Raw genomic sequence first — 26,300 nt, 5'->3', positions numbered from 1 at the left:
GAGTTGAAACAAGAAGGCAGAGCATTGCCTTTCTCAGTCTTAGGTACTAATGTGAGCACCAGGTGACTCAAATTTTGTCTGTTCTTCATACGTTCATGAATGATCTGCAAATCACTATGAGTATTGAATTGGGGGTTACAAGTAAATTTTAGTGAGTAAGCAAATTCACAAATATGTACTCCACGAATAATAGGGATCAACTGTATATATAAAACAGGATTGTCATCTATTCCGAATCCCCAGAATTTGGGCAGATAAAAAGAAGAATAAATCTCCTATTTTCAGCAAACTTGATGGGACTATATTCCCATGAGTCTTGGGCTCGATTTGGTGTCCCACCCTCAAATATGTGTAGATTTAAGGGTTATCATGACTCACTGTGATAGAAGATGTAAATATATTGGGTTTTAGATATGCTGACATTTTTACTAAAAAAGAATCCTATCTAGGTGACAAAAAAATATCATATGTAGAGGTAGAAATGGCATGAGGTCCAGAAAGATAAATATAAAAGTGTCTAAAAAACTAGCCAAATATATGACTTGAAAGAAAGAGAAGACTGAGAATTGAGTACTTAATTAAGGCAAAAAATCCAGTTCTAAGATATTTCAACGAAGCGGAAATGAGAGACATACTACCTAATGAGGATGTCTGCTGACTAGAAGAATCACTACTAGATCTACTACTAGAAGTAGAGGTGGGGCACAAACAGAAAAGACTTTTCCTTGTCGATGAAAAGGAAAACAATTCTGACTTGGACTTGAGGGTATATGTATGGGAAACTTTAGTAAGAATAGACCAAGTGATTGCAGAATGCATATGGGTAAAGGAAATTGTCTCAACATGGGCATGAACGATTTGTTATAAATCTGATTGATTAACTTAGTGGCATTAGATTAGTACAATAAATAAAACTGTATGCCTGTGATTTACATGTTGAGATAGATTTTATTCCTCCCAAGACCTCTATAAATTGTAGTCATATGTTTTTTTTTCTACTTCACATACTAAGCCAATGCTGGAGTGAAGAACATTACCCAGGATACTACAGGGGATACAGCATATTCTCCAAACATTATCATAACAATTACCCTTTCCCACCTCTACGCACTAGTACCATTTTGGGGGGAGGTGACAACACTTCCAAGAAAATACACCACTAGACTTTTGCTTTGGTCTCATCCTTAAAATTTCCCTCCAGGTCAGATATCCAGACTAAGGCATTTCTTTGAGTCAAGTCCCAGAGACACTTCTAGTGCTATCTTACTACCCTTGACCACAACACTTGTATCCCTACATCAGAGACTCCAGTTTCCTTCCCAACCTCAACCAGGATTCCCGTAAAACTCTCCTATAATTCCCTCTCTTACACACTCTCACGATAGCCTGTCCTAAGTCATGGTGTGTTAGCCTGGGTCTCCCTTTGTTTATTGGACATCTTGCTTGCACTCACTGGTTTCTCCCTAGATTTAAGAATTTCCGAGACTATATCTGGAAAATGAAAAAAATAATCTCTTGATATAGAGGGGAAAATGGTGCTGAAAAAGTCCACCAGTAGTATATACTTTTAAAGAAAGCAACTTGGCTAATGAGATTATCATTACTATGATAGACATCTACATTTTAGTTTCTGACTGGCCAGATTTCACAATATTTAGGAGAATTGTGAAAAGTAATTCTTACCTCCCAGAAGACTAGAATTCAAGAAAGCTCTGTCACTCAGAAGTAGTTTTACTGATTGAGAAGAATAAATTCAGTAAAAAAAAATCAGTGAAAACCTTGTCTGTACACATGAAGTAGTAGGACTGATATAAAATAAGAAAATAAGCCCTTTTGTAATTGCAGGTTCAGTTTGAACTTTTGTTTACTCCATTTCTAAATTTCATTGTTCAGTTAGAACCCTATGATAACATTTATGAGATTATTTTGCTATCCAAAGCAATTTGCTATCCATTCCTCAACCATAGCTATGACCCTCATCAATTCCAAATTCCAACAGATAATACACTGGAGGGTTAGACTGGGCTAGGGGTTGCTGACAACTAGGTGATATGTAATAAGAAAATCAGAATAGGTCAAATCACTCTGAAGACAGATCCTCATGTAAAGCTGCGAGAGTCACAAAGGGCCTGATTAGTGACCCTGTCACTAATTTGGAGTCAGATCTGAGATTTGGGAATGGTCTTCACTGGCAGTCACTGTTGCCTCTCACCTTCCCCCTTGGAAAAATATCTGCTATGTTGCAATCACTGAGCAAATGCCAAATGCCTTCTGGAATGTTCTGATCCTGCCAGGAATACCCTGTCCCTCAAGCTCTCATCTGTTCCGTGGGAAAGTTTTGGAATTTCCAGTCTCTAGCCTGCTGCACCTAGATCCTGGGCAACCAAACCTAACAAGTGTGTGGTTCAAGCGGTCCCTTCGATCTCATGGGTAACCAAACATGTCCAGGAAACAGAAGAGAATTATCACATTGATGATAACTTGTGCCTGTTTAGAGCTTATGTGTAACTCTTAACACAGAGGGAAGAAATTGCCATTAGAATTCTGCTGATATTGATACTGATATTATGATCAAGAGTCGAATTATGTCTTGATTGATAAGCATAAGAAGGAACACAGTAAAAACCTTGTTTTATAGGTATAGTGAGATTGATACAAAATAAGAAATAATCCCTTTCATAACTTGAGGTTCACTTGAAACTTTTGTTTATTCAATTTCTAGATTTAATTGAACCACGAGTGTATACCACTTAAGCGATTATTTTGCTCTCCTAAACAATGTTACTATTCACTCCTCAACAATAGCCATCTACCCTCATTTTTTACTCTCCATTTCCAAATTCCAACGGATTATTCAACTAGAGGATTCGATGGAGCTAAGAACTGAAGACACATAGGTGATACTTAAACACAAAGAAATGGAATACATAATGTAAATATCTGACAGTTCTATTCAATTATGAGATGTGTTTGGTGTTAAGATTTAGAAATACAACTGCTGTGAATTTTTACTGATGACATGCTGAATTGTGGCCTTGGCTATTGACACGGTTGGCCATGTGAATAAAAGGCAAACATTTATATGTGACAACACAGGCAAACTGGTTAGCTTATAAGAAACTTCAAATCTATCTCTATAAATAAAACAGGGAAAATGGATTAAAATAACATAGTAAGAAAAAAACATCGGTTATCTCACAGTCCTGTATGGTAAAAATGCTAATTATCTTGAGATCATTTATTCAGCAATCAAAATAGGGCCCACTAACCCAGAGGTAAGAATAAAACTTCTGAGCTGCTAGAAAAAGAAAGAAAGGAAAAGAAAAGAAAAAAAAAAAGGTATAAAAGCTATACTAGGGCTTCCCTGGTAGCACAGTGGTTGAGAATCCACCTGCCAATGCAGGGGACATGGGTTCAAGACCTGGTCTGGGAAGATCCCACATGCCATGGAGAAACTAAGCCTGTGCCTCACAACTACTGAAGCCCGCGTGCCTAGAGCCTGTGCTCTGCAACAAGAGAAGCCACCGCAATGAGAAGCCCACCCACCTCAATGAAGAGTAGCCTCCGCTTGCCGCAACTAGAGATAGCCTGCGTGCAGCAACGAAGACCCAATGCAACCAAAAATAAATGAATTTATTAAAAAAAAAAAGCTATACTAAAGCTCACAAACTTTATTAGTAGAAATTGGTCTAATACTTAAACTCACTTAAATAAACTTGATTATTTCATTTCTGGAGCCACAGAAGATTAGAAACAATGAATTGTTTTTTTTCTCCAGTCATTACAGACCCTTATATTTATTGTATGTTTACTATGTGGGAGGGATATTTACAGAAATAGCTAATTCGATCCTATGAGGTATGTATTATGAGTCCCCTCATTTCACAGACAAGGAAACTGAGGTGGAGAGAGGTTGATAAATTCGCCCAAGAGCACACAGTAGACATGGATAGGGTCAGGATTCAAACACAGGTATTTTACCAGAGACCACACCGTCAGGTATTCATGGCAGAGATACAGTGATGAACAGATCTGAGGAGCTTCCTGCTGTCACAGTCTACAAGCGACAAGGAAATGTAAGAGAAGAGAGATGGCAGGAGCAAGAACTGACACACAGCAGAACAAGGAAGGAGGTTGAGGGTTGGCGAGTACCAGACCCTTTACAGTTATTATTTAACTCTCTCTTTGCAACCATTCTGCAAGTTAGCATAAGCACTTTGCTGATAAAGAAACTGAAGCTGTAAAGAGTTAAATAAATTTCTCCAAACTGCATAACTAGTCAACAGTGGACCTGTGGTTGGAAGCTTAATTTCTTTCTCCTACACGTCACTACTCAAACACAGGCTCATAGACAGCGTTTCAGCCTAGACCACTCTATATGAAAGGAAACAGCCCTGAACACACTACATCAGCCTGTGAGGGCCTTGGGTAATGCATAAAATGGTTAAATGTAAAAATGGTACAATAATGAATGTGTAAAATCGAGACCTGAATAACCAACAACCAGTTACATTATGTTGATTACTTTCTGTCTAAGAAAACGTATGGCATATTTTTAAAAGTCTAAAAATAGACATGGTGAAAATAAAACATTTGTGGATTTAAAGAAATGAGCTTCGAGTATCTGGAAATTTTTTGGAATATTTCTTTTCTAATGAAACCAGATAAAGTTTTCTATATTGGGAAATAGTACAAATAGGCATATTAAATAAACGCTAACACAATTTTGTGTCACAGGGCCCAACAAAAATAGTCCCAACACTTTAATACCAGGTTCGATTATGTGTTAATACTGAATAAGGCAGCATCTAAAAAGCGTTTCTATAAGGTAAGAGAGATTATAATTTATCAGGAATTCAAGGTATTAGGAAGGTAAAATAATTGAATTTCCCCCATACCATACTTTCGTGAGCAAAAAAGGACACCAGGTATTTTTCAAAGACTTCTGAACTTAAAATTCAGGTATTCAGTGCCAAGTAAACAAAGGGTTTACATTAAAGAACAATATACATGGCATACCTTAAATTCAATGTTTATGTTTCCTACACTTTCCCATGTAGAGTGCTGTATCTCATAATGATAATCATGACCCACAATGTACCCTCTGAGCTATAAAAAGGCAAAAAAGCTAAAAACTACAGTCAACGTAATTTGGGAGTAATATATTTGTCTCTGTCTTTTAAAAAAATTAGCCAACTATTGCTTAACTCATCGGTCCCCAACCTTTTTGGTACCGGGGACCGGTTTCATGGAAGACAATTTGTCCATGGATGAGGGGGGTTTCAGGTGGTAATGCGAGCGATGGGGAGCGATGGGGAGCAGTAGATGAAGCTTCGCTCGCTCGCCCATCACTCTCCTCCTGCTGTGCTGCCCGGTTTGTAACAGGCCGCGGAGTGGTACCGGTCCGCGGCCCCAGGATTGGGGACCCCTGGCTTAACTAACAGATTTCAGATAACTCAAATCATTAGTTAGAAGACGTTATTCTCCAGCCTATTCAAGGGAGCATTTGAAAAAAAAAAAATTATGGAAAGTAGTCCTAGAAATTCAAGAAAATCATGTTTTCATCTATTGCACATTAGTTGTATCGACCTGAATGCTCTTTTAAAGTCCCATGTCCTGCTTAGGTGTTTGGTGTATTTTTAATGAAAAAGTTTAATAATGTAAAAATAGCTCCTAAGAATTTTTCAGTTGGTTAATGATCATAGACAATTCAAACAAACAAAAATACTATTTGTTACTGAATAGCTTTAACATTTTACTGTGTTGCAAGAAAACTATGTGTGGGAGATAATTACTTAATTTAGACCTATACATTTGTGCACTCAAAAGTGGCGCTTTATGTCAATGACAAAAACATAATCATAAATAAAGGTTAAGTTCTGTTCAAGCCCTTTTGCTAATTGTGGGGGGTTTTCAAAAGAAAGAAATGGATGTAGTTTAAAGTATAAGAGAAAGCAAAACATTTTCTTCCTGAGCTTTCACACAGTGGAAGATGTGTAGCTACAATTACTTTTTCTAAAATTTCCAAGACAGTTCCAATGTTAATATTATGTTTTGAAACCATGTTAAGCCATTCGCATTGATTTTTGTTTCAAAATGTTTGGACACCAGATAGGGTAATAGTCTAATATTGATATTTTTAGGAAAATCTTACTTTTACTTTGATTCCTAATGATATTTAGGAACATCAGAGAGTTTGTAAAGGTAGGTCCCACACTCATTTAGAAACTTAGAACATTTAATTAATAAAAAGTAACTGATTTTGAGTAGGTCTTTCTTCTGATGGACTTCAGAAATTTTATGAAATATGATCCAAGTTTATAACAACACAGAGAGATTTACTTACGAAATTTCTTATGCCAAAGATACTCTGATAGTTCTTTCTTCCAGTCTTGGTCTTCATATAGTGCATATACACTGATTAATCTGTAAGTTAAAAAGAGTCCATCATCTATTATTAGGACAGCATTTCAAACATGTAAGAGAATATATTTCTCCTTTTAAAAACATTTACTATCATTATATTTTCTAAGGAATCATTTAAATATTGAATTAGTATGACAGACCTTATCAAAGCAACAATTGAGTAATTGGCCTAGAATGGTACTTTGCATACCTAGAAGAGGCTCAGATAGTAGACTCATTAAAAGAACATTATGTCCTGTTTTCTTCCCGTTTAAAGGAAAGGAAGCATTTTAGCAGAAGTATAAAGATAGGACATACCTATTTCTTGCTTATTAAGGAAAATGTTGAAAGGGAACCTTATCTCCACCTGCTTGACATCTTCTCAGAAAAGACTAATCTTTTAATTTCCTTTCCTTTTTCTCCTTACAACTTTTAATTGGTTCACATGTTCTAGACTTCAGGGGTCAATGTCATCTTTCATTTTTAATGTGGCATGTCCTCAATTTCCTAATGCCCATGCACACACAGGTGGTGTGATATTGATGGCTCATAAGACATACTTGTCTTTGTGTCATACTTGTATTATATATCTTGTGTGACAGTTATGACATACTTCTTACATCTCAAATAAAGATTTAAATTTAATTCTTTTTTGAGATAATGCATATAGATGTCCCCTAAAAATTATACATATATATAATAGACACAGAAATTTATATATTAGTGTCATCATTACTGACTCATAGTATGACCCTGAGGGTATTTTTTAAAGACAAGACCATACACACGTACAAATGAAGGAAGCTCTTAAACCATCTACATATTCATATAGATTGCATCTAAAAACTGCCACAGAAAGCTCAAGACTCAATTCAAGTCAGGGGACTGGAAATGAGAACATTTCTGTTTATATTTGATTTCCTGGTGCTGTGTCTTTACATAACTAAGAAATGATGTGAATTCACATAATTATGGCCAACAGCCAAATCTTCCACAAGCACTTGTGAGCATATGTATATAATCATGAATAGATATATTAAAGATTCCTATTTTTGTAATTCATAAACTTCTTATGTCTAGACAGAAACAAATACAGTGCAATGTCTGAGCATTATTTCTGATGTGTGTGATAATAATTTGCAGAGATCACTTAGACCAACTAAAAGTATGTGAATTAAATGTGGTGCTTCTAAACAGAAGCCCTCCCTTTTTCACTCTGGAGAAAATAATTTGCTCTTTTACTTAACTATTTTTCCCCCTATGACTCAAGGGAACCCATGACTTCAATATATTTTTCTTGTAGGTATATTAAATAATATACTATAAAAATAACATATAGTAAATTCAAATTTAATTAAATAGGGAAATGTTTAAGAGTGCAACTTTTAGACTACACTCGTGAAATTTAGACAATACTCTTTCCTGAAATTTTAGTGAGCTTCAAAATTTATAAATGTTTTGCCCTTTCTTGAATAAAACATTACATCCAACATGTAATTGAAAAATAAAAACTTAATGTATCACAATATTACCATCGTGTCTATTCATCATATATGACTTACTACTTTATGCGATTGACCAATTTAATATGGAAGTGACATGTGGCCTCTATTAGCTGCTTAAGAGAGTCACAATGAGCAACAAGATGGATGCAAGTAGAGATTATCATTCTAAGTGAAGTAAGTCAGAAAGAGAAAGACAAATACCATATGATATCACTTATATGCAGAATCTAAAATATGACACAAATGAACCTATCTATGAAACAGAAACAGAATCAGGGACATGGAAAATAGACTGGTGGTTGCCAAGGGGGAGGGGAGTGGGAGAGGGTTGGGTTGAGAGTTTGGGATTAGCAGATGCAAACTGGTGTACATAGAATGGATACACAACAAGGTCCTACTGTATAGCACAGGGAACTATATTCACTATCCTGTGATAAACCATAATGGAAAAGAATATAAAAAAGAATATATATATATATACATATATATATAACTGAGTAACTTTGTTGTACAGCAGTAATTAATTCAGCACTGTAATTCAACTATACTTCAATAAAAAATAAATTACAAAAAATAGACAGTCACAATAGACTAGATGTTGATTTTTTAAACTTAAAGAGAGCATCAGTGGTTTACTAAATTTTCTGGGCAGAGCAAGACCTTCCGCCATCCTGTAGGGTCAAAATTCATTCTCTAGTTATGTCGTTCAACCTTCCTTAGTGTTCACCAGAATGAGAGTCAGCAGCAGCTCGCAAGGCCCCTATTTCACCATCATTCTGTCTCGCTCAGCTCACAGCACTGGTCCTTTTAGCTCTCACCGTCTCTCTCTCTTTCTCTTCCCATTCAAGCTTCCTGAGAGAGGGCTATATTCAGTCCCTCCATTTTCTCATCTCTCATTCACTCCTTTATTATCTCTCTTTTTCCCTTTTAGTAAAATATGCATAACATAAAACTTGCCATTTTAACCATTTCCAAGTGTACAGCTCCGTGGCATTAAGTACATTCACATTATTATGCCACCACCACTGCTACCTGTTTCCAGAACTTTTCCATCTTCTCAAACTAAAACTCTATACCCACTAAACAATAACTTTCTATTCCTCCTCCCCCGCACCCCAAGAGCCCCTGGCAACCACCATTGCACTTGCTGTCTCTGAGGTTGAGAGCTCTGGGTACCTCATTTAAGGGGAATTATACAGTATTTGTCCTTTGGTGGCTGATATTCACTTGGCATAATGTCTTCAAGGTTCAGCCCTGTTGCCTTTATTCTCTATTTTCCCACCCTGTCTTCTCCACGTCACTGAAATGTTCCTTGCCAAGGTCACCAGTGATCCCCTATCTACTCCTCTGGAAAATCATCTTTATTTTTCAGTGGCATCAACTGCACTTGGCACTTCTTAATACTCTCCTCTCTTTTCACTTCCAAGACATCCCTCTCTCCTGATACATTTCTAGCATTTCTTTGTGGGTTCCCCTCCACTTTAAATACTGTTTTTCTTTTGTGTCTATGTACATTCTAGAGCATTCTCCTTGGGTGATCTTGCCCATTCCCATGGCTTCTACTACCATCCACCTGTGAATTCCGACTCTATCTCCAACCTAGATTTCTCTCCTGAGCTCCCAAGGAGGGCAAACACCTGTAGCTGGAGACCTCCACGTGAACGCACTACGGACAACATGTTCAAAACTGAACTTAGCATATTTCCCTCCAGATTTATATAAACAAATGGATGGATCCTCTGAGTCATTTTTTTTTAATTAATTAATTAATTAGGCTGCGTTGGGTCTTCGTTGCTGCGTGCAGGCTTTCTCTAGTTGCGGCAAGCTGGGGCTACTCTTTGTTGCGGTGCATAGGCTTCTCATTGCGGTGGCTGCTCTTGTTGAGGAGCATGGGCTATAGGCGCGTGGGCTTCAGTAGTTGTGGCTTGTGGGCTCTAGAGCACAGGCTCAGTAGTTGTGGCGCAGGGGCTTAGTTGCTCTGCGGCATGTGGGATCTTCCCGGACCAGGGCTCGAACCCGTGTCCCCTGCATTGGCAGGTGGATTCTTAACCACTGTGCCACCAGGGAAGTCCCCTCTGAGTCATTCTTGACTTTTTAATTTTCCCTACTCATAACATTTAATTGATGTCAAAGTTTCTCAGTTTTGTCCACTGAAAATCCCTGGAATATCCATTCTCACTGCTACTGCTACTTGTCAATTCAAGTATTCTTCTTCTCTCTGGATCACTGCCACAGCGTCCTAATGAGTCTGCTTCCCTTCCTCAGTTTCATCCTCTTCTAATATATTCTCCACCTGTTGCCAGAATGATCTTTCTACAAAGCAAATCTGATTATATCACTCTCTGAATAAAAATTTTGAATGTCTTCCCATTGCCTTTAGGAAGAAGTCCAAACTCCTTAGCATAGAGCGTCATGCTCTGCATCTAAACCTCAGCGCTTACTGCTTTCCCTTAGGCATTACTCCTTCCTACCGGCGTGACAAACCACCCTGAATGCACTCTCCTCAGGCTGTCATGTCTTTGTACATGCCCTTCCCCTGGATAACTCCTGCTTGTCCTTTAGGACTCAGCTCCAGGGTCACCTTGTCCAGGAAACCCTCCCTGAAGGTGGGTGAAGTGGATGCGATGGCATGATGCTTGGATTCCTCTACCTCCTCAGGACTAAAACACTTATCCTTCTAACTGCTCAGAGTGTTGGTAGCAGTTTAGATCTCTGCTAAATTTCATTTTGGAGATTACCCTGAGTTGAAGAGCCACTTATTTAAGGTCATGCCTTCCTTCCTAAGGGCAGCGCATACTCAATGATTAGTCACAGAGGTATACAGAAGTATAAAGGCTGGTCCCGTGGCCCCAACTGGGACAATGCTGCAGGCCATCCTAGCCCTATAGTTCTCTCTTGCAAAGGCAGAGGACTTTGTTGCAACTGCATCACAGCCCAACTTATTCTTCTGGCCGGTTCACCTTCTTTCACTTCTTCCTACAGGTGTTGATCATGAGAACAAGCCTTCTGCACATAAATCTCCATCTCAGAGTCTGTTTCACAGGGAACTGAATGGTAACATTAGGTTAGGACTCTCAACACCACTTGCTTATTCCTATCATAGCTCTTATGCCACGATATCATCATTGTCTGTTTACTCGTGGGGCTATGCCTAAATATAGTGAGCAGCTTGAGAACAGGGATTTTCAATCTTGTCTTTTCATCTTCACTTCCTTTTTATCCTCACTCATTAAATCTTTTTGAATAAGTGAATGCATAAATGAATGCATGAGATCACCATCTTTAAAACCCTTGGGGGCTTTCCTAAAATCAGTTCAATCCTGCCTGAATCTTATTTCTTCTAGGAATAGCCCCAGAAAATCTGGAATGTCTCTCCCAGAATGTATTTTAGGCTTGCTGCTGCTTCTGCTTCGTGAAATTGTTAAAGCATGAATTTGGAGATCTGGATTTATTAACCTGGAATGAATACTCTGTCATCATAACTGTGTGACTTTGGGAAAATCATATAACCTCTTCATGTCTTGGTTTTATCAGCTGGAAAATAGTAAATCTAGCCCATAGATATTGCTTGGTGATAAATGAGATAATGTCTGTGTGAGGCAATGGTACATAGTAGATACTCAGTAATTTTAACTCTCTTTTTTTCTTTTCAGATTTAACTTACTCTTTTTATAATAATTTGCAAAGAAATAAATTACAGTAGTTTGGTCCTACTGAGATGATCTCATTAGCTCTCATTACCTTCTCCCTCCCCCTTACCACATGGCAAAAATCCATCATCCTCTGCTACTATTTTTATTTTAGAAGGAAAAAAGAAGGGCTGCTGAAAGCATCTACTCAACAGTGCAAGTCCCTGCTTGCTATAAGTCTTGCTATTTATCATGAGGCATCAAATTTGCTAGTGGCATGAGGTGTGGCTGGGTGTGTCTGAGAGTGAATCAAAGTGAATAAATGACATGAATGTAACACTACCTGATGGGTTTCAGTGAAGTGTATGAAGGGCTAAAATGATTAAAATAAGGCACGAAGAAAAGGTTAAACATACGGTAGCAAGGTATCCCATATGTTAAGTACCTGATTCACCCATATTTCCAGTTTTCTTCTCAGTACTTGGAAAATCCCATTTCTCAGCTTCCTTGCAGTTGAGTGGACAATGTGATAAGCTCTGGCCAATGGCTGTTAGTAGAAGTAATAGATCACATGTAGGAGAAGAATTTAAAAGCCAGTGATGAGTTTTCAGCTAGAAGTCTGGAATGTTGAAGGATATAGGCCCTAGACATTCTCCTAGATCTGGAGCAGATTCTGTGAAGAGTGAATTAATCTGTTGTGTTAAACTACTGAGATGTTCGTGTTCCTGTTACCACCACAAAACTTAGCCAGTTCTGACCAATGCACTGGAGCTCAAGAAAACTCAGGATAAATCTGAATAAACAAAACATCTCAGGAAAAATAGGAACCGTGGCCAGCTGTCTCAGAAAATAGAACTGGAAGGGTATTCAGGGTCCTTGTCAATCTTTACTGTTCCACCACTAAAGCAACTTAGCTTCTCTCTTTGAATCTGCTCCTTTCTGTGTCTGTCTCCTTCTTCCACTTCCAATTGCCAGTTGTCTTTCTTTGCATCATTGTGTCTTTGCATCTCTGTATCATTCGTCTTTCAAAGAGATAGAACTCGGTCCAATTTGGACAACCATCAGAAAGAGCTCTTGTACCAGATTACTTTGTAGGCTGCTGGGTAGTCTACAAATTGGCTTTCCTTGAGTCAGATGCCCTTCCCTAGTCCAGTTAGCAAAAGCCATGGGATTAGTTCATGAGATACAAAACATGGCCACCCATGTTTAAGGAAAGGCTTGGGATCTCCCCTGACCTTCACACTTCCTACCATCCCCTCAACAGGAACTGTAGGTTAGAGGACTGTTAGATGGTGCTGCCGATATGGTAGGCATCATGTTGGCTTGCCCAGTAAACTGGGATACAGACCTTTCAGGTCAGTGAGAGAGAGACTATTACTCCACTGCTGTGCCCACTGGGCATAGAACTAGTTGCACAAGTGACTTGGCCTTGACCTGGAAATTGACCTGTGACTTCTGGGTCAGGAAAGAATTTTTGTTAAGCTAATGAGACTTCCTAGATGAGAGAGGAAAAGTGGATCCAATGACCCTGGGTCAAATGCACAAGATTTCTGGCCTCTTAGATACTCATTGATCAAGAACTAGATATTTAATTTTGAGAATTTTTTTTGGTTGATAAAAGACACAAAAGGTGACAGTTGTTTTAGGGTAGTGTAATAATCAGTGATTTTTAAATGGTTTTAGTGTCAGAATATAAGTTAAGGACCATTTCACTTCACCATGAGCATTTGGTTAACTTATTCGTAAATGTGAAATAAGAGCTTCCCTCTGCTCTTAACATCACCCTCCTGCCACAGTCTCTTACAAATATTCTTTTTAATGTATGGTCGTCTTTGTTTGGACTGTATTTTATCTTCTTAAAATGTTTATTCCATTTTAAACTCCACTCCTTAAGCCAGCCCCTATTGTTTAACTTTCCCCTGAGGCACCTTCTTATCTTTCCCAAAATACTCTACTACCCCCTCAAATGGCTTCAACTCCCTAACTGCCCTCAGTCCATTCCCAATTAAAATCCTCATTGCCTCTGAGGTGATCTCAGTTGGAATTAAAAGGAAATAAGCCAATTAAACTACTATAAATTAAGAATGTCTGGTAGTCAAGTGACAAAATAAAAACAATGCAGAAAAGTTTTTTAATCAGAGATGCCTTCCTACTGTTCTTTAAATTATTGCAGTTAGGTTCTTTTAGCTTCCTTTTGACACTACAAACAGAATAGAGGCTCCAACACCAGCTCTTGGTCAGAGGTAATGATACAGGAGGGGGATGGTGGATTTATTTTTTGAGAAACCATGACCACATCTCAAGTAATTGAAGAGGCTATCTCATTTATAAAATGCATCCCTATTTCAGGAATGTTAAGTTGTAAAAAAGGTGTGCCATAAATTCTACAGAAATACGGTAAATGGTAGACATCATGTTGGTACACTGTGGGGAAGCTGCAGTGAGGGAGTGGAGTGTGTGCTGATCTTTCATTGAGACCAGGCTCAGCTTCCAACCCTTCCCCTTATTAGCTGTGTGACCCCGGGCAAAGCGTTTCACTTCTTTGAGCCTAAGAATCCTCATCTGAACAATGGGGATAAAAATAGCTAGAGTTATTAGATGCTTTACGGAATATTATTGTACATGAAAGATCCTGACACATAGCAGGTTCTCAGTGGGTGTGAGCTGAATTTGAATCTGCCTTTTAAGCACCCTGTAAACTGAAGTCAAGAGGATTGAAGTCAAGAGGATTGATAGAGGACTGGAATGAACTCTTTGGTTGGGAGAGAAAAGACTTCAGCCGTGGATACCCCGTCTCCTTTGCACCATTGTTGATTAGATAATAATTTACTTGTTGTTCCTTCCTTCATGTGTTCCTTCACTCAATCATTACTTTTGGGGTACCTACTTTTTGGCAAGCACTGGGATAAAGTGATAAATAAGACATGGTGATCTCCATGGACCACTGAACCCAACAGGGAAATAAAGGCATGTGAGCAAATAAGCGAGGAACATTAAACAAACTATTCTTTAAAAATCTGCAACCATTTCCGTTTAAGAAACAATTAAAAAAAAAAAAACCCCAAACCAAGGTAGAATTCCAATATCTTCTATGATTTGCAAAATGTTGTAGAAGCATTGGTGATCTAAACTAAACTCTATCACAAAGAATATTGCCTTCTTCAACTTTTCTCTCTTATTACAGTTAATTTTGACTTTGGCATCAGGACACATTTTGTTTTCCTTCTGCTCTCACACTCTGCATCTGTTACCTTCTCTGTCAGGCAAATAGAGAAAGTAAGTCATCAGGCAAGAAACAATAAGCACAGCACACATCTAGAAACTGAAACAAATTGGTAGGCATAATTTTAGCTCTACCTGCTTTCATAGTGCTTTGCACATGGAATACTGTATCTATAGGACTTTTAGATTTTTGGTGAGGCAGTACGGCACAGTGGGAAAAATATAGGTGTAGAAATCAGAGTAAGTTTAAATTTTGGCTTTATCGTTTGCTAGTTGTGTGGGCAAGTCATTTAACCTCACTGACTCAGTTTCCTCATCTGTAAAAATGAGTGATAATAATACGAGATTACAGTAATGAACATATATGCTTACTCATAGGCCTTTAATAAATATAAGTTATTATTGAAATCATATGACACAAAAGAAAATATTTTCTCAGCCCTTGGATAACTGTATAAAATACTCAAACAATTTAATATAAATTGTGTATATTAAGGGCAGGATTTGACCTGGTTATATTAAACAAGCAAATAGTTATTAAAATTGTCTTAACTTGGGTCACCTACTGGGAAAAGATCATTACAAGCTGTAAATGTCTAGCTAGAGTGATCAACCCTGAAAACAGGGCTGGGTACAGGTTGGAGCCAGTCCTCAGGGTGGGAATGTGGAGCAGGGAATTAAGCTCTACCTCTTGGAGGGCGGTACATGTAATATTTGGAGTTCTTGGGTAAGAAAGAGTTGTTTCTTATTCATTTATTCATTCATATGGACTTGTGTATATTTTATATTTTAGGTAATATCTAATGCCATGTTATTTATCTTGCTATTCAAATTGTTCTAGCTTTGGCCATGGGGAGCCTTTTCAGGTTGGTTCCTATGGCCCTCTGACACACCTACATCCTTTTGTTTTTCTGAGCACTACTTTCTTTCTGGGACTACAACATGCTTTGGGCTCGTATTCTATTTTCTCTGCTCCAGCTCTAGAATCAGCCATCTCTCCAAAGAGCCTTGGCTCCTTTGATTGGGGAATGGCATTTAGAAATCAAGATCTCGGTGATAGGTATGCTCAACCAATATTTTCTAGCATTTTCTATGCATCTGGCACTGTTCTGGGCACTGGAGATAACAACAGCCAAGGTCTCTGACCTCAAGGAATTTACATTCTAATGGATCATGAAAATTAAAGGTGATACTATGAACAAAACGTCCAGAAAAATACTTGGCTTATAAAAAGTGCTCAGAAATGTTAGTAAATCCTTCCCCGTCTCCCTCACTATACTCACTCGACAATTGTTCTAATCCCTTTCTTGGGGATTGGAGCAAACTGGGCTATGCTGAGGGCTGGAGTCCCATATAGGAGTGGGTGTAGGGATTGTAGGGATTATTGCTGGTTCTGGGCTGCATGGTACCTGTGCTCCACAAAGCATGTTTGAAGTGTTCCTGAGAAGGCAAATCAAAGCCTGTAATAGAGGATCAGTATCTAACCCTAACCCAAGGGATACAACTCAGACCATTGAGGAGTCAAAAGCTCAGAATTTCAGTTGATCAAGACCAAGTGTGGAAGCAGAGTACAAGTTGAATCAAGTATAAAAGGCCCCAAGTGAAGGCCATGAATGAAGTAGTGGATCTGGGTCTTTATTGGGTGCTGCCTCCATGGTATAGGAGCGCCTTACCTGCTGATAGACCCAGGCAAGGCAAATACACTTGATCTTTGAATGTCTGCTCTCTGTTTTGCATCTTCTGTCACATCTCCTGTCCATTGTTTCCAGCTGTCCTGCCATGCATTTCAGAGTCCAGATAAAAGCCCGCAGTCATCTGGAGGAACTCTTAGTGCAAGCATAATGTTGACACCACGATGGCCATATTGTCACCCAGAATCATAACGCAGGGACTGGAGAGTAAGCTGTTAATAGCTGCCCCCAGAATTGAGGCTTACTTAGGGAACACCATGTCTCTCGGCTCTCTGCCTTTATGCTCAGGTCCTCTTTTGTGTTGGATGAACTGGGAAGTTGTTACCTGGGAGGGTCTGTGCTGAGGAGTGGCAGCCCAGGGTCTCACCAGGAATTGTGAACAGAGGGAGAGGCAGAGGTCAGCACCAGGGAGGTGGTAAGCAGAGTCCTGCCTGGGGCTACAGATAAGAAAATAACCCAGGAGGCCAGACTCTGGGAGGGCTGAGAACTGGTAGGGAAAAGAAGTACGAGAGGGGGCATACAGAGAGGTATAAGACAAAGGCTGAAGGTTAGGGCTCCATGTGGCCAGTTACCTGTGCTGCTGGCTGCTGAGGGGTTGGGTTTAAGGGGTTGGGCTTCATGGGCTAAAGGAGCTTTTCCAGGCCTCGCTCCAGAAACTCCCAGGGACTGATATTTCCCCTTCTTTCCACAGTGATAGTAAATAATGAACAATTATTTATTATAATATAATGATAATTAATTATAAGAGAATTAGCAACCATATTATTTATAATCATATATATACATAAATAATAATAAATCAAAAATTTGCCTTCTGATGTCATTCTGAGGCCTATGGTAACCTCTTAAGAGGCAGAACTCATCAAAATCTAGTGAAAGAAATCCAGAAGAGAGGTTGTCTTTTAAAATAACTGCATTTTAAACCATACATTGAGTTGAGCCTGCCCTTCTCAACCTCATCTTGGGACAGGAAGAGAGCAATGGGTTGTCACAGCAAGTCTGGTGTCCCCTTATCCCTTTGCAGCCTGGCTCCTTGACTAGGGACTGAGGCATCATGGAGCTTAGAGGGAGGACCAGGCCTAAAGGAGAGAAGGGATGGTTTGGGGCCAGAGGACTTCTTCTGTCCCTGTCCTCTCATAAAACCCGTAATCCTGGCACAGTCTTGCCAAAAACATTCTGACCAATGCTTAAAATGCAAGTCAAGAGCAGTGCACGGGCAGTCATGTGGGATGATGGCGGAGATGGGATGATTTCTCCTTAGAGTCAGGCACAATGTCCTCTCGCCTGCATGAACATCAGGACATTTGAAGAGCATTTTCTGTACTCAGAGTCTCAGCTGCTTCAAAGTGGAAAAGAAAATCCAATAAGATTTTTAACTAATTTCTATGCCTCCCTGGCAACTGTAATATTATTCATAGTAAATATCTAGGGTAAATCAAGTAGTCACATGGGAAAATGATATTTCACACCTCTATTTTGGAATTATGTGCAAAGTTTGCCACATCCCTCATGTTGAATATCACAGTTAAATTGTTAATTACCCCAGTTGAAAATGATGATCTGAAATTAAATGATTAGTCATCGTTCTGTTGCATAAAAATATCTGATTTCTCAACTCATGGACAAAATCTGTAATAAATGTTGCTGGCTTACAAGTCCATATTTACCACTGATTTATGCAAGGTTCTAAAAAATTGATTAACAAAGGCTAAAACAAGAGAGTGAAGAATTTAAGAAATTATTAGGTTCTCTGTTGAAAAAAACCCGCAAACCTCTTATGAAACTTTAGATTCAGTTTCTAATAGAAGGGTAAAACCGAAAGGGCATTTGCTTCCTCAACAATTGAACACTGGAACCCAGCAGTCCTCTGGCATATATTAGCAATGCTTAAAATTCCCCCTTTAAGCTAAAAAGGAAGTATTGGGAATTCCCTGGCGGTCCAGTGGTTAGGACTCCGTACTTTCACTGCGGGGGGCCTGGGTTTGATCCCTGGTTGTGGAGCTAAGATTCACAAACAGCCTGGTGCAGTGTGGCCAAAACAAACAAACACAAACCAAAAAACCCGCTATCTCGTCCCCTTTTTCTTTGATTACTCACTTTTCTCCCCTTCTCCCCATCTAGTTCTCACCGTTTCCTCTCTCCTTATTTATAACCTTCAAGCCTTGCGTCTTTTCTTTTTTCCCAATCTCCTTCCTTGTCTCCCTCTTCAAGGCAATGCTGCCCAGTGGTTCTTAAGACCATGGGCTCTGGAAGCAGATCAAGGCTTCCAATTCCGGCTCCGCCGTGCACTGAGTGACCCTGGGTAAGCTGCTTCATCTTGCCATGTCGCCACTACCTTGTATCAGTCAAGGTTCAATTAGGGAAGCAGAACCACTAGTGTGGGAGGCACTGGGGAAGCAGAGGTCTGAAGGGGTAGTTGAAAGATCAGAGGGGTCACCCATCAGTTCATCTGAGAAGGCAGGTGTGTCCAACTGTCTGAATGGGTCTCTGAGTAGAGAGCTGGTGGAGAAATCTATGGGAGCTTTTGCCTCGAAAGGTGTGCATTCAAGCATCTGGTGGTGTTGAGTCTGATCAGGAGGGCCAGAGGTCCCCCCAATCAGCAGGATGTGAACTGGAGGAGAGCAGACAGCTAGAACCTACTGGTACCTTCATGTCTGTCCATTGCTGCATCTAACCATGATGACCTTCAGAGAGTAATGGCTGCTGCTTTATTCTGCCTTCCAAATCTCATGCAAATTCCACTTTTGGCCAAATCAAACTCAGAACCATACAGGGAAGAGGATTCTGGGGAACTTAGGTCTAGTTTAACCAGGGTTTTTAGTACAAACCACCACGTGAGTAATTTTCAAAATGCAGTTACTAGGAGTTCATAACTCATGGAGGTGTGAAAAGTAAATGAGACTTAAAACATGTAGAGAAAGCACTTATCACAGTGTCTGACACATTGTAAGCTCCCACTAAATGTTAACTGTCATTTCTTCTTTGTTTTAAATCCACTTCCTCTTATGTTGCACACTTACACCTAAGCATTATGACCAAATTTCTCAATGTCATTGACATTGCATCATCAATGTTCAGGATAATTAGTAAATGATGTGGGAAGTGTAACAACAAAACAGATATTTATTGAGTACTTACTAGGTGACCTTTGTATGCATCAACACATATGATGCTAATAACAACCCTATGAGCTAGCTATCATCATCATTCACAGTAAACGATCAGGCCACTTAAGTAGAGAGATTATTTACTTGCCCCAAATTACACACAATTTAGACACAGTACCGGTTGAGAGTGGAGTAAGCCCATTTTAAACACTGTTTTCATTAAGGGTGGGAGTACCACCTCCCGGAAGATCATCTTTAGAAATACAGCACCTTCAAAACTAACAAAGGATCTTAGAACTTCTTTTCTGTTTTTATTGTTTCACACAAAATTTGGACGAATTATAAATCTGCTCTCCATGGTTTGGACTACAAAGCCAGTGGTCAGAAAGAACTCAGTATGTGGCAAAGCAGCCTTGATCAAGCCAACATGTGTTGAGGTATTTGGGGAGGGAGTTGGAGAAAAGTTGAGGAAAGGTTAAAGTTAGTTCATAATTAGATATAATTTTGCAATATAAAACTTGAAAAACTTGCTCCAAAAGGACTCCCTGGCCCTTTTTAAAGCATGGCCTTGTGACTTTTACTGGAATGCAAAGTTTGTTGTTACTCCAGCCAGTAACTCTCTCCCGGACCTGCCCCAAGCTCAAGCTGTCCCCTAAAGCAGAAACTCAATTTGCAACTCCACTGATTGTACTCATTTTTTTCAAAAATTTAAAAGTTTTCAGTTGGGGCTTATCACAGTTCCCACTCATCTCTCTCTATTTTCTGTCATCCAGCCTTACTTCACTCATCGATGTTACATGCCTTGACCTACAAGGCATTTGAGCTTCCAAAACGTGCAAGATAATGGTCTCTAGGAGCACAAATTTCAAAGGGATTGTCTGGTCTTGGATTTCCACACAGAAGTCAGCAGAGATAAGGCGCATGGACCTTCCCAATTCTATTTTCTACTCATTTGGTCCCTCACCACCCAACAAACTCCTTAAAGTTCTTTATGGATAAACTTGCTGTGTGACATTCTGACACCCCCTAGGTTTACCTTTTAAGAAGTAAGATCTGAATTGCTCAAAAGCCAAGTGGAGAAATCATACAATTTCACCTTTGCCAAATGTGACATGCATTTTGTAAAAGAAAAACCCTGAGATATGAGGGCTAAGTACTGAAAGAGTAAAGCAGAAAATCTAAGAATGTTCTTAAGTAGACACAGGTGCAATCCCTGCAAATGCACTTGAAAAAGGGTTAATAGTGTACTTTTTAGTTTGTAGGGCTTGAAGTTTTAAAGTGTGCTGTTAGGGAAATATTTGATTTCTTATGGTTTGGAACACCTGTGGTATGAAAACTTGAAGATACTAAAATATGATAAATGATAATGTTTCAGCTATGCTGACAAGCATGTTTGGCATTGAGGTGGTTACCTGTCAGAAACAGTGCTGGTATTCATTACTTTTATTAATGGTCACTGAAACGTGGGACATGAAAGTGATGGTTCTGTAAAATGTATTTAGTTCAAAAGCTGGTTTTGGTATTTTATGATACAGATTGACAAAAGTGTGTGATATGTAACTTAAAACATGTGGGTGCAGTTAAAGTAACCATAGTATTTATTGGATAGAATCTTTTGTTTTTTTTAGAGATACGGAAAAAATCGGATTAGACAGAGTCTAGCTTGCTAAAAAGAGACACAGAACCTTGCTTTTTATTACAAGAGACAAAGCCTCCTAGGGGTTTGCATTTGCAGATTTCTCCTGGCGTCCTTCAGGTTTGTGTACCTGAATCTGAGCACCATATCATCTTTACCATTCTCTTATCCTCTCTCTGACACTTACATAACTAAAGATGCTTTTGCTTAAATGGGTATTTGAGTCAAATTATTACTTTTAATTAAGTATAAATGTTATAGTTTTGCTCTCTTAACCCCTGGCAACTTTCTAATCTCTGCTCTCAAAAGCAAAATATTTGCTTATACCATATAGAATAAGATGGTGGTAACTAGAGTCTTAGGTTTTTAAAAAATGCTTGATTGTCGAAATGAAAGGATCTCAGTAAACATATCGAGTATTATTTATTTGGAACACTATACCAGTTTAACACATAATTTCAGAATGTGTGCCATTATGCATTTAACATAATTAAGTAAATTAATACAAATCCAAATTCCTCATACACTAATGATGACTCCTAGAACACATTATATCTTTCCCATTTTTATTCTCAGCATAGTGCATAGAAGCCTGGCCTGTGTAATAAGTGCACTTTTAGAACAGTGGATTTTCTCAATTTCAAGGACTCTTTTTGGTGCTTAGCAAAGTATACAGAACAATAGGTCCTTGGACCCTTACTGATCAAAGCAGCCAAATGATTTGTTGATGTTTTGGAAGAAAAAGAGGTGAAATATTCAGTTTACGTTTAATGCTTGAGTAGAGAATAGTTTTATAGGAAAGGGGTTTAAGTCACACAGTTAATATTAACAATAGCAGCAATAATAATGAGTTGATTGAGCCTGGAAAAATAATATTCTCCTTGGCTAGAATTTTAGGATTACTTGAACTGTGCTGTCCAATAGAACTTTCTACAAGGATGGAAATGCTCTACAGTCGGCACTGTCAAATATGGTAGCCATTAGCCATATGTAACTATTAAGCACTGGAAATGTGGCTAAGGCAACTAAGGAACTGGATTTTAAATTTAATTAATTAATTAACATTAACTAGCCAAATGTGTCTAGTGGCTATTGTGTTGGATAGTGCAGTTCCAAAGTGTTTTCTTTTTAATTTATTTATTTTTATTATTTATTTATTTTTGGCTGCTTTGGGTCTTTGTTGTCATGCTCAGGCTTTTCTCTAGTTGCGGCGAGCAGGGGCTACTCTCCTTTGGGGTGCGCGGGCTTCTCATTGTGGTGGCTTCTCTTGTTGCGGAGCACGGGCTCTAGGCTCACAGGCTTCAGTAGTTGTAGTGTCTGGGCTTCAGTAGTTGTGGCTCGCGGGCTCTACAGCACAGGCTCACTAGTTGTGGCACACGGGTTTAGTTGCTCTGTGGCATGTGGGATCTTCCCGGACCAGGGGTCAAACCCGTGTCCCCTGCATTGGCAGGTAGATTCTTAACCACTGCACCACCAGGGAAGCGCCCAAAGTGTTACTAATAAAGCCTCTTTGAGTAATTTCTTTAGTTCACTCATCTATTCATGCATTTTATATATTTTTACATTCATTAACTCAACAAGTATTTTTTGAGCACCTTCTTTGTTTCAGGCACTGAGAATGTGATGAGCAAAACTGACCGGGCCCTACCGTCACAGAGCTTATATTGTCTCATGGAATAGATGAAAACCAATCAAATAATCACACAGCTGGTGGGAATTAGGAGAATGTGACGGTTGTAAGATTATTCCATGTGGCTGATTTCTGTGAGGAAATCCAGGCTTTTCAACCTCTTTAAAGTCTTCTGATTTCCCACAAGGGAGTGACCTCTGACCTGGGATCTGAAAGATGTTTGGCCCTTTGAAAGGGATAGATTTTATCAGTTGACACTACAGAGATCAAGCAGGGTTGGTAGAAACAAATTTAGATAATTATCAGACTGACTACACATGTAAACAAAATCACTGTTTCTCTTTAGAAAGAAGAAGAAGGATATCAGGAGCTTGGTGGCTTAGAAGCATTAAAGCTGTCAAAACTGAAAGTAGAGCAGTTGATCATAGGATATCCAGGGAGTTTCCGAGTCATTCTGTCTCACAGTATGTAAAGGTACAGACCCTATTAAGTGCTTCTTTCTCTTTTATTGAAATAAGGTGTAGAAAACACACACACACACACACACACACACACACACACACACACCTGGGTATAATTAAGAAGTAAGACGTTAGGTAAATTACGTTTCCTTAAAGAAATATTTTGATGTTCTTGGAAACCTATACTCTTACTGAATACTAGCTAAGTTTCTGATATTGACAAACTGCGTCTCCTGTAAACATGCCATATGAAACAGCACTGATCTCTTCCATCTAAATATTTCCCAGTACCCTAGGATGGTCATCTGTGAAATAGATGATCTGAAGGTTCAGGAAACAAAACTATCCAAAGGAGTAAAATAGTCATCAGAATGTAGTTTGCATGTAGAATTCCAATCTCCCTGGAACTTCTAGCCGGTAATCTAATTTAAGCATGAAATGATATATGATAATTTGAAAATAATTATGTACTCTTAAATGAGAAGTCACTAAAGCACAGCAGCACAGAATTAAAGTAGCATGTGACAGTCTCTAATTTTACCTGCTGTAATTTTAATTTGGGGTTCAGAGTCAGGGTGGCAATGCCTCTTCAAAACATTCTGATCTTGATAAAAAAATATCCAGATAGAATATCTAAGAGAAATACACTCTGTCATCCTCAAAAGAGTGTAAAAAGTGCATCTCGCACTTCCCACGGTGCAGTATTTCATGAATCTGTCTAGTTTTGTGGAATGCTGCCAGATGGCTGAGCTCTATTTCCACACATCCCCACCCCTTTTCTTGGTATGCCTGAGAGCATATGACTTAGGCTACAGCCATGCCTACAGCAAAATTACCCCGTGCTTAATTAACAGAAATCACTACATAACATACCTATGGACCATTCCTGGGGGTGTGTTGGATAGAGCCACTAGGAACTCTTGGGTCAATGCAGTGTTGAATGCTTTTCTCTCACCTACAAATATTAACATGAATTCTTCCCTGAACCAACAGGTAAGATCTCCACAAGAACCAACAGGTAAGATCTCCACAAGTAACACTGCTCAGTAATTCAAGTCCGCAGATACCCTGAAGCCTCTGAACTAGATTGTGCTGAGTTCAAGTTTCTATAAAACCCACAACGACTGTCTTTTCATCAGGATACATGCTCACTCCCTCCCCAGAGGTAGGCATTGCTGCTAGGGGATCCCTAGGTTGTTATTACCCCACACCCAGTCTTTCTAACCTGCAGTTTTTCACAGGAAAGAATTCTTGTTAAGAGGGCTTCTGTGTGCAGAGGGGAGGATGGGAGGAGTAGTGGTTTGGGGAGGAAAATTCAGCTCATTTCACTAGTGGTCACTAATGCCTTTCTGTCCAATCACTCCTCCAGGCCCAAACCATTATATAATACATGTTGTAGCCTTTTGCATGTAGGTTATAACCTAAGCAAATAATCTTGTGGAATACTTTAACTTTTTATAATGTAAAATTTCAAACATATCCAAAAGTGAGGCACACTAGTGTGATGAAGCCCCATGTATTCCCATCACTCAGCTTCCGCGTGACCAACTCATGGCCAATCTTATTCCATCTACACCCCTACACCCCTACCACTGGTATTATTTTGAAGCAAATTCATGAATAGTTTGCACTTCGATGGAGCAGTTAATAAAAGAGGCCACTTTTCCCCTAAAGCCGGCTTTGATTCTTCTCTTCCCAGCAGGAAGAAACCGTGATCCTTGAGACTCCCTAGCATTTTATTTCTACATTTCTTCTAGCACCAATCACGTCTTGTCTGGTATTATAGGTCTTTTTGTACATCCTATCTTTCCTATTGAACCCTCAGTTCCTTGAAGGCAGGACTTAGGACTAATTCATCCAGCATTCAATAAATGCTTATTGAATGAAAGAAGAAATGTACAAAGATGGGCTACAATGACTAAAATCCAAATTCGGATCAAAATAGATACACATCCAGCACTGGGAATCAAAGAAACAGACATTTCTTCACCTTAGATTTGCTCCTTCTGTTTATAACTCATAAGTAGAGACCCTGAGTTTCTTCCAAATGCCAATACAATCTTTAGGGAAAATGTTTACCTTGAATTGGATGATAAAGGACTTAAATATGGTGAAAGATGTATTTGTTATTTATGGTAATGTAGATAGAAGTGGTTTCTTGTAGCTATGCATTAATATAATACAAACTTGAAAACAGCGATCCATATCTTGCATGAAATAACAAAAGAAATTTGGGAAGGACAATTTTCTTCCACAGGGAAAGAAAATGGACTTTGGAGTTGGGCAGACTTGGCCGCAGAGCCCTGCCTTCAGCAAGTGACTTAACCTCTCCGACCCTTACCTTCCTAATCTATAAAAGTGGAAGGATTTTTTTCTTGCTTCACATGATTGTGAAGGATTAACTGGGATAGCATATATGAAATCTCCAGCACTGCCTGTCATATAGTTGGTGCCCTTATGCACTGGTAATAATATTAGCAACCACTTAAGAGTTTACTATATGCTGGTCCTGGATGAAGCAGGATACATGTATTATTCTAATTAATCTTCACAGTAACTTTGAGGACAGTTAATATTTCCATTTTGTTGATGAGAAAACCAAAGTCTAGAAACTTAAGTAACTTGCTCAAGGTCACATAACTAATAAGAGGTAGAGCTGGGGTTTGGAGATTTAAACCTGGGTCTCTCTGACGCTAAAGAGGAATTCTTTGTAATTATTGTGCTGCCTGACTTTCTTTCATTAAAATTTCTTTGAAACTTTGTATGGAAAAGGGCCTTTCTTAAAACTTTAAGGAAAATACCTTTTCTTTTAACCACTTATTGCTGCTGTAATAGAACCTGAGAAATAAGCAGCTTTGAATAATTAGGAATTTTTGAAAGTGGGAGGGTTAATAATGGAAGGATGAACATTTGAAGACCACATTCACTTTTATTTTAAACACTTATAAGAATAGTGATTGTATAGAAAATTAATATATTTACTTAAGGGATGTATAATATGCAAAGTCTTTTTG

General features: G+C 38.9%; 1 protein-coding gene across 2 annotated transcripts in view; it reads right to left on the bottom strand.

Annotated features, from left to right (window-relative positions):
* Positions 1-26,300, bottom strand: part of PELI1 (pellino E3 ubiquitin protein ligase 1) — a 130,373-nt gene that overhangs the window by 66,077 nt on the left and 37,996 nt on the right. For both annotated transcript variants that reach the window (XM_067704904.1, XM_067704901.1), the window contains one exon: positions 6,347-6,426. The gene's annotated coding sequence lies outside the window, so the exon portion shown is untranslated. The remainder of the gene's footprint in view (positions 1-6,346; positions 6,427-26,300) is intronic.

This window comes from Pseudorca crassidens, chromosome 14 (genome assembly GCF_039906515.1).
Source record: "Pseudorca crassidens isolate mPseCra1 chromosome 14, mPseCra1.hap1, whole genome shotgun sequence".
Taxonomy (NCBI): domain Eukaryota; kingdom Metazoa; phylum Chordata; class Mammalia; order Artiodactyla; family Delphinidae; genus Pseudorca; species Pseudorca crassidens.
Note: the sequence above shows the minus strand (reverse complement) of the source record. Positions and strands in the feature narration are given on the sequence as shown.